Below are 10,405 nucleotides of genomic sequence, written 5' to 3' on the forward strand. Positions count from 1 at the left end.
GCACTGAGGTCCAGGTATTTTCAGATTTGTGTCCTACAACGCTGCAAAAACGGAGAGATATGAGACAAATTACTTCAGCGCTGAAAGAGAAAAACATCACATACAGATGGGGATTCCCCACCTGTTTAATTGCTACAAAAAATAATATCTCTCACACCCTCAGATGCCCTGAGGATCTCCCTGGCTTTAGTCAGGCCTTGGGTTTGGAACTTGAACTCCCACGTCATGAGGACCCACCCCCCAGGGCCCTTGCTGGCATTGACCAGGAGGTGGCTCAGCAACACCGTGGCTGATGTTGATGCAGTAAATTAAAGCTTTTCAGTTACCTTAGCATGTTGTAACAGCTTTCTCCCCTATTCAGGTTGCATCTGTAGGTATTGAATGACTCTGGACATTTACTGGCCTTGTATCCAGGAAGAAACTCGTAACATACCTTCAGAGCTCACAGGTTTTATATTTTGCAAAATGTCTATAATCTTTATAATGACTGTTTGATGTATTTTAATTTTATCTGAATATTGCCTACACCACCTTATTTTGATTGTTGCACTTATCTAGTTGTCACTGTAGTCCTCCCAGCTGTCTACTCACCTAGATTAATTAATGCACTCATGCTTTCTGCCACTATCTCTAATCCCACTGATAAAGATCAGTCCCATTAGCACCCACCCATTCAGGGAACAGTTGGCCTCATAGCGTATAATAGAGCAACCTCATATCACTTACTTTGCCTGAGCTTACTTTACATGAGGAGGTGGCAGATATGTGATCCCCCTGGCAAGGGCATAGATTATATTATACTAAGACCTGGTCCCTTTTGGATACCCAGGCTACATTGGTTTTACCGGGCTAAACCTGCACCATATGAGCAGTCTCTTAAGGGCCCCCCACTTCTTTGCTTCCTTTATCACGTATAACTAGAATAGGTACGTTCTGCTTAAGGGGTCTTTACAACGCAAACATACCTGGCACCCATATATAATGATTACTAGGGCTGACAGAAAATACAGCTGGGGGTACGAATAGATGGCGATCTATAGGTCTAGCGCTTATAATACCCCAACACTATCGATTTGTATATCACAGGGAGTTAGCTCTAACGAATTTAATTACAGTTGTTTCAAAGGTTCAGATAGGTTTCTATTAATCATATCAAATTTTATGTTAACATGCAATACACACAGGGATAACTACCCCTGATTTTTGGTAAGTAGTTTCAGTACTTCTATACGTTCGCACTGTGTTTAATTGTTTTTGTTGCTTTCACACGCAATACAGTTCACAGTACACGATACTTAACCTTTTCCCTACCTATCTTGCTAAGCAAGATCTTTCACCCATACTCCTTTACTGTTTTCCCTGACCTCTCCCCTTTCTCTTCATTTGTCTCAACTCTTCTTTCTCCCATCCCCCTTTTTTTTTTTCTTTTTTTTTTTTTTCTCTCTCTCTCCCTCCCCTTCTCCTCTTCTCTCGCACCCTCCCCTCCCTCCCTCAGAGGACCCCCTCTCTACACCCCCCCCCGCATATTTACTCATAAAAGATAATGGCGAGCCAGGCTGTTAGGCGCAAGCCGTTTCCGCTTGAACTTATAACGATCAATGCAAAAGGGCTTAATAGCCCTTCTAAGCGCGCCATTGCAACAAGAGATTTGCAGAGAATGGGCGGAGACCTTGTCTTTATCCAGGAAACGCATTTTGCGATAAATAACGAACCTAAGTGGTCTAACCGACAATACCCACTGGCCTTTTTTGCTTCAGCAACAAAAAAAAAGAACGGTGTCGGGATCATTTTTAGCGCTGGAGTACCTTTTCAGCTTATAAGTAGCTTTAAAGACCCTGAGGGTAGATTTCTGGTGCTCACGGGCACCATATATAACAGGCCTATCACGTTAGCTAATTTATACTGCCCACATACCTCCCAGCACCTCTTTCTCCAGAAAGTCACCCGTAAAATCTTGGAGATGCAAATTGGAATCCTTTTTCTTGGCGGGGATTTCAATGCCCCCCTCGTCCCTACCCTTGACACCTCCAACGGTCTCTCCAGCACCCCGCATAAAGTTCTAAAGCGTATGTCTGTTTCACTAGCAGAGTTGGGAATCCATGACATATGGCGCACACATCATCCATCTGACAAAAACTTTACTTTTTACTCGTATCCCCACGGTAAATATTCCAGAATAGATTATCTGTTCACGGACTCCATTGGGCTGACTATCGTCAGATCTAGCAATATATCTGCCATTACTTGGTCCGACCACGCGCCAGTACGCTGCTCTATTCAATGGCCTGACACGCCAATCACTCCTTTTGTGTGGAGACTTGACGATAAGCTTCTGGACGATCCGGTATTTAACTCAGACATCAAGAGCTCTCTGATTGAATTCTTCCGTTTAAATACGTGTGAGGAGATCAGCAGTCCCATAGTCTGGGAAGCGCATAAATGCACGATAAGAGGGCTTTTGATCGCACGCAAAGCAAGACTTAAAAGACTGAGGAGAGAACGCTATGACAACTTATTGAAAAAGGTTGAAATACGGGAACAAAGCCATAAGCGATCCCCGCGCGACGAAACGGTTCTGACACAATTGGCCGCGGCCAGGAGAGATCTCCTGCTGTTCTTGCAGGAGGACTATCAGAAACAGGCCCTACACCTGCGACAGATTTACTACGAGCAGGGCGATAGGCTGGGGAAGCTGCTGGCCAGGGCAGTTGCCAGAAAAAAGATCAAAGCCTATGTCCATCATACTGTTACTGCGGAAGGAGGCATCCGTTCGGATGCAGACTCTATTGCAGCGGATTTCAGGAGATACTATGAATCTCTCTACAATCTGGAATGCCAAGCAGAGCACGGAGGAGCACCCTCCGCTCGTCCCCGTGCGGAGGGGGAGGTCGGTACCTACCTTCAAGCCACTGATCTACCTGTGATATCAGAGGAAGATAGGAAAACCTTGGAGCTCCCAATCTCCTCAGACGAGGTGCAACGGGCTATTAAAGATCTTCCAGCGGGCAAGAGCCCTGGTCCCGACGGGTTTGGCCTGAAATATTATAAAGTATATTCAGATGTCATCGCTCCGGAGCTGACAAGACTGTTCGCCTCATTACCGGAATCGCCCAGACTTCCAAGCTCTATGTTGGAAGCGCACATAGTGGTAATCCCCAAGCCTGGGAAACCCCCTGACAGGCCTGAAAATTTCAGGCCCGTCTCCCTCCTCAATTCCGATGTAAAAATCCTGGCGAAAATCCTTGCCACTCGCTTGAACAGACTTCTCCCTGATCTGGTTTCTGCTGACCAGGTGGGCTTTGTGCCCGCCCGGGAGGCAAGAGACAATACTCTCAAAGTACAGCAATTAATAACCTATGCCCGTCTACATAATCTACCGCTCACCCTGGTCACAACGGACGCTGAGAAAGCGTTTGACCGGGTCAGCTGGAATTTCATCCAATTGACGCTAAAAAGATTCGGTTAATGGCACCCTCTCGGAAACATTCTTAATCCGGAACGGGACGAGACAGGGGTGTCCCCTGTCACCTCTTCTCTTCGCATTGGCGATTGAGGTTCTCGCAAATAAGATCAGGGCCAACCCGGCGGTGAAGGGTATAAAAGTGGGTAACTCGGAACACAAGCTTTCGATGTACGCTGATGATGTCCTGCTAACTTTAGCGGACTCGTCCTCGTCGTTGGATGAAGCATTAAGGAACTTCAGAGAGTACGGAGCCATGTCTAACTTCCTACTTAATCCACTGAAGTCTGAAAACATAATTTATGCTTACCTGATAAATTTATTTCTCTTGTAGTGTATCCAGTCCACGGATCATCCATTACTTATGGGATATATTCTCCTTCCCAACAGGAAGCTGCAAGAGTCCACCCACAGCAAAGCTGCTATATAGCTCCTCCCCTAACTGCCATTACCAGTCATTCGACCGAAAACATGCAGAGAAAGGAAAACCATAGGGTGCAGTGGTGACTGTAGTTTAATGGAAAAATTACTTGCCTTAAAGTGACAGGGCGGGCCGTGGACTGGATACACTACAAGAGAAATAAATTTATCAGGTAAGCATAAATTATGTTTTCTCTTGTTAAGTGTATCCAGTCCACGGATCATCCATTACTTATGGGATACCAATACCAAAGCTAAAGTACACGGATGATCGGAGGGACAAGGCAGGTACTTAAACGGAAGTTACCACTGCCTGTAAAAAACCCTTTCTCCCAAAAATAGCCTCCGAAGAAGCAAGGTATCAAATTTGTTAAATTTGAAAAAGTATGAAACGCAGACCAAGACTCCGTCTTGTAATCTGTTCAACAGAAGCCACATTTAAAAAAGGCCCAAGTGAAAACCACAGCTCTAGTAGAATGAGCTGTAATCCCTTCAGGAGGCTGCTGTCCAGCAGTCTCATAAGCTAAATGAATTATGCTTTTTAACCAAAAAGACAGAGAGGTTGCTGAAGTCCTTTGACCTCTCCTCTGTCCAGAATAGACAACAAACAAGGTGAATGTTTGATGAAAATCTGTAGTAGCTTGTAAGTAAAACTTTAAAACACGAACCACGTCCAAATTGTGTAATAGGCGTTCCTTCTTTGAAGAAGGATTAGGATACAAGAATGGAACAACAATCTCTTGAGTGATATTCTTGTTAGATACCACCTTAGGTAAAAACCCAGGTTGGTACACAGGACTACCTTATCCGTACGGAGAACCAGATAAGGAGAATCACATTGCAACGCAGATAACTCGGAGACTCTATGAGCCGAGGAAATAGCTACCAAAAAGGAACTTTCCAAGATAGAAGTTTGATATCTATGGAATGAAAAGGTTCAAATGGAACTCCTTGAAGAACCTTAAGAACCAGCTTTAAGCTCCATGGCGGAGCAACATTTTTAACCACAGGCTTGGTTCTAACCAAAGCCTGACCAAATGCCTGAACGTCTAGAATACCTGCCAGACGCTTGTGCAAAAGAATAGACAGAGTAGAAATCTGTCCTTTTAAAGAACTAGCTGACAACCCTTTTCTCAAAATCATCTTGGAGAAAAGATAATATCCTGGGAATCCAGACTTTACTCCATGAGTAACCCTTGGATTCATAACAATAAGATATTTACACCATATCTTATGTTAAATTTTCCTAGAGACAGGCTTTTATGCCTGTATTAAGGTATCAATTACTGACTCGGAGAAGCCATGCTTTGATAACATCAAGCGTTCTGTCTCCAGGCAGTCCATCTCAGATTAGTTATATTTAGATGGTTGAAAAGACCCTGAGGTAGAGGGTCCTGTCTCAGAAGCAGAGACCGTGGTGGAAAGGATGACATGTCCACCAGATCTGCATACCAGGTCCTGCGTGGCCACGCAGGCGCTGTCAAAAGCACCAAAGCACTCTCCTGCTTGATCTTGTGCAAACCCCTCCGGAGGGAATTCCCACTCCCCCGGATGAAAAGTCTGACGACTTAGAAAATCTGCCTCCCAGTTCTCAACACCTGGGATAGGGATAGCTTTTAGACAAGAGTGAGTCTCTGTCCAGTGAATTATTTTAAGACTTCTAACATTGCTAGGGAACTTCTGTTCCCCCTTGATGGTTGATGTAAGCCACAGTCGTGATATTGTCCGACTGAAATATGATGTACCTCAGAGTTGCTAACTGAGGCCAAGTCTGAAGAGCATGGAATATCGCTCCCAGTTCCAGAATATTCATTAGAAGGAGGGTCTCCTCCTGAGTCCACTATCCCTGAGCCTTCAGGGAGTTCCAGACTGTATCCCAACCTAAAAGGCTGGCATCTGTTGTAACAATTGTCCCATCTGACCTGCGGAAGGTCATACCCTTGGACAGATGGACCCGAAATAGTCACCAGAGAAGAGAATCTCTGGTTTCTTGGTCCGGATTTAACAGGAGAACAAATCTGTGTAATCCCCGTTCCTCTGGCTGAGCATGCATAGTTGCAGTGGTCTGAAATGTAGGCGTGCAAACGGTACTATGTCCCTTGCCGCTACCATTAAGCCGATTACATTCATGTACTGAGCCACCAAAGGGCGCGGATGGAATGAAGAACACGGCAGAACTTTAGAAACTTTGACAACCTGGACTCCGTCAGGTAAATTTTAATTTCTACAAAATCTATCAGAATCCCTAGGAGGGAAACCCTTGATATTGGGGATAGAGAACTCTTTCCTTGTTCACTTTCCACCCATGCGATCTCAGAAATGCCAGTACTACGTCCGTATGAGACTTGGCAACTTGGATGTTTGACGCCTGTATCAGGATGTCGTCTAAATAAGGGGCCACTTCTATGCCCCGCGGCCTAAGGACCGCCAAAGTGACCCCAGAACCTCCATAAAGATTCTAGGGGCTGTAGTTAACCCAAAGGAAAGAGCTACAAACTGGTAATGCCTGTCTAGAAAGGCAAACCTGAAAAACCGATGGTGATCTTTATGCATCGTAATGTGAGGATAAGCATCCTTCAAATCCATTGTAGTCCTCTATTGACTCTCCTGGATCATAGTTAAGATGGTACGAATAGTTTCCATCTTAAATGATAGAATTCTAAAGAATTTGTTTAAGATCTTTTAGATCCAAAATAGGTCTGAAGGTTTCCTTTCCTTGGGAACCACAAACCGATTTGAGGAAAACTGTGTCCCTGTTCCTCTATTGGAACTGAATGGGTCACGTACACAATGCAAGAATGTCTCTTTCTTTATCTGGTTTGCAGATAAATGTGAAAGGCAAAAACTCCCCTTTTTTGGGGGGGAAAGCTTTGAAATCCAGAAGATATCTCTGGGGTATAATTTCCAATGCCCAGGGATCCTGGGCATCTCTTGCCCACGCCTGGGCGAAGAATGAAGTCTGCCCCCTATAGGATCCGTTACCAGATAGGGGTCCTTTCCTCATGCTGTTTTAGAGGCAGCAGCAGGCTCCTTGACCTGCTTATCTTTGTTCCAGGTCCGGTTGTCTCCAGACCGCCTTGGACTGAGCAAAAGTTCCCTCTTATTTTGCCTTAGAGGAAGTTGATGCCACACCTGCCTTGAATTTTCGAAAGGCACGAAAATTAGGCCTTTTTTGTCCCTTGATTTGGACCTGTCCTGAGGAAGGGCATGATCTTTTCCTCCAGTGATATAAGTAATAATCTCCTTCAAACTAGGCCTGAATAGGGTCTGCCCCTTGAAGGGAAGTTAAGTAGCTTATTTATTAAAGTCACGACAGCTGACCATGATATAAGCCATAGCGCTCTGCGCGCCAGTATAGTAAAAATTCTTAGCCGTTAGTCTAGTCAAAGGAACAAAGGCATCAGAAAACAAAGGAATTGGCTAGCTTAAGTGCTCTAAGCTTGTCAAATATATTCATCCAATGGAGCCTGTAAAGCCTCATCAAGAGACTCAAACCAGAACGCCGCAGCAGCAGTGACAGGAGCAATGCGTGCAAGGGGCTGCAGGATAAAACCTTGTTGAATAAACATTTTTTATCCATTGGATCTAAAAAAGCACAACAGTCCTCGCCAGAGGTAGTGGTACGCTTAGCTAGAGTAGAAACTCTTCTCTCCACCTTAGGAACTGTCTGCCATAAGTCCCGTGTGGTGGCAACTATTAGAAAACATTCTTCTAAAAAATAGGAGGGGAAGAGAACGGCACACCTGGTCTATCCCATTCCTTATGAAAAATTTTAGTAAACCTCTTTAGGTATTGGAAAAACATAAGTACACACCGGCACTGCATATTATTTATCCAGTCTACACAATTTCTCTGGCACTGCGATTGTACACATTCATTCAGAGCAGCTAAAGCCTCCCTGAGCAACAAGTGGAGGTTCTCAAGCATAAATTTTAAATGTAGAAATATCAGAATCAGGTTAAATCATCTTCCCTGAGTCACAAATATCACCCACAGACGTGGGGAGAGTTAGTCGGCATAACTTCCCCCTCGACAGAATCCTCTGGTGATAATGTTTTTAAATACAAAAAATTATCTTTATTGTTTAACATGAAATCAGTACATCTGGTACACATTCTAAAATGGGGTTCCACCATGGCTTTAAACATAATAAACACAGAGCCTCCTCTATGTTAGACATGTTATAACTAATAAAGAGACTAGTAAGCTTGGAAAACACTTTAAATCAAGTTAACAAGCAAATATAACAAACGTTACTGTGCCTTTAAGAGAAACAAATTTTGTCAAAATTTGAAAAACAGTGAAAAAAGGCAGTAAATCAAACGAAATTTTTACAGTACATGTAATAAGTTAACAGAGCATTGCACCCACTTGCAAATGGATGATTAACCCCTTAATGCAAAAAACAGATAAAAAAAAAAAACGACATTTTTTTAAACAGACACAACAAAACTGCCACAGCTGAGCTGTGGATTACCTTCCCTATAACTGTTTCTATGCAAAATTTAAGCCAGCCATGTGGAAAAATTAGGCCCCAATAAGTTTTATCACCAAACATATGTTAAAAAACGATTAAACATGCCAGCAAACGTTTTAAAAACACATTCTTATAAGACTATGTATGTCTATTAATAAGCCTGATCCGGTCGCTATCACTGCATTTAAGGCTTTACTTACATTACTTTGGTATCAGCAGTATTTTCTTAGTCAATTCCATTCCTTAGAAAAATATATTACTGCACATACCTTAGCATATATCTCTATCAATCAGCCTGGTACCAGTCGCTTTCACTGCATTTAAAGGCTGTACTTACATTACTTCGGTATCAGCAGTATTTTCTTAGTCAATTCCATTCCTTAGAAAAATATTTTACTGCACATACCTTATTTGCAGGAAAACCTGCACACCATTCCCCCTCTGAAGTACCTTACTCCTCAGAATTTGTGAGAACAGCAACTGGATCTTAGTTACGTCTGCTAAGATCATAGAAAAAACGCAGGCAGATTCTTCTTCCAAATACTGCCTGAGATAAACTGCACACTCCGGTGCCATTTAAAAATAACAAACTTTTGATTGAAGAAATAAACTAAGTATAAAAAACCACAGACTCTCACGACCTCCTATCTATGTTGAGACTTGCAAGAGAATGACTGCTAATGGCAGTTAGGGGAGGAGCTATATAGCAGCTTTGCTGTGGGTGGACTCTTGCAGCTTCCTGTTGGGAAGGAGAATATATCCCATAAGTAATGGATGATCCGTGGACTGGATACACTTAACAAGAGAAATCTTGAATATCACTGAACCCCCGGACAAATTTGATAGATCTACCGCAGATTGTCCGATAAGAGTAGCAACTCATAGTATCACATATCTGGGCATTGTTGTCACTCCTGATACCTCTGACATCATTGAACTAAACTATAAAAAAATTAGTGATGAGATCATTGGGGACTTATCCAATTGGAAAAAAAAATCACTTTCCTGGATGGGCAGAATAGGAATCGTTAAGATGAATGTTCTCCCACGAATCCTTTATATAATGCAGACTATCCCTGCGGCTGTGGCCTCCCACCACCTTCAACGTTTACAATCGGGCATTGAGGCATACATCTGGAATGGTGTGAGGCCTAGGATCAGAAGATCCACTCTATACATCCCTAGAGATAGGGGTGGTCTGGGAGTCCCGCTATTAAGAGAATATCAAAAAGCGATATTCCTTCAGAGAATTGTGGAGTGGAGTCGGAACTCCCATGACAAACATTGGATACAGATTGACAATGAAATCTTGCAACGAGGTAACTCTGGAGCCTTGGCCTGGATCTCTGCTCTGAACCGCCCACGAGTCCTTGCCTCATATCCATTGATTAATGACACTCTAAAGGTGTGGGATAAGGTGCTAGCTGAGGGGGCCTATGTGTCCACTCGTATCTCACCAAACATCCCCTTGCGAGAAAACCCTGATCTGGGAATGGAACTCCCGAGACGTTCAATGAGGACTGGCTATATGTTAGCCGATACTGCTTTCTCAAATGCCCTGCAGGGTAATAAACTTAAAACACACGCGGAACTTGTTGATATAGATCAGGAAACCTTTGCATCCTGGTACAGGATGACACAGATCACTCACTTCTACAACACTTGCAAGGAGCGAGATGCGTTGGCAAGAAATAGAACGCCTTTTGAGGCTCTATGTACGATGCAGCAAACGCCGACTCGCCTCATTTCTCACCTGTACCAGATTTTGTTGAGCAAGGGCACCGTTGCCCTTCCGACCTTTGCCCTTCAGTGGCAAAATGATCTGGGAGTGGATATATCTGATGAGGACTGGCTTAAGATCTTTCGTAAAATCAAGAAGGCCTCTGTCTCCGCGCGAATCCTGGAAATGCACTATAAATTAGTCAGCAGGTGGTACCTAACGCCTCAGAGATTGCAGAAAATTTATCCTAACACTGACGGGAAATGCTGGAGGGGCTGTGGCGAGGAGGGCTCCCTCCTCCACATTTGGTGGACTTGTCCCCGAATAC

This window comes from Bombina bombina, chromosome 6, assembly GCF_027579735.1.
Source record: "Bombina bombina isolate aBomBom1 chromosome 6, aBomBom1.pri, whole genome shotgun sequence".
In the NCBI taxonomy this organism is placed as follows: domain Eukaryota; kingdom Metazoa; phylum Chordata; class Amphibia; order Anura; family Bombinatoridae; genus Bombina; species Bombina bombina.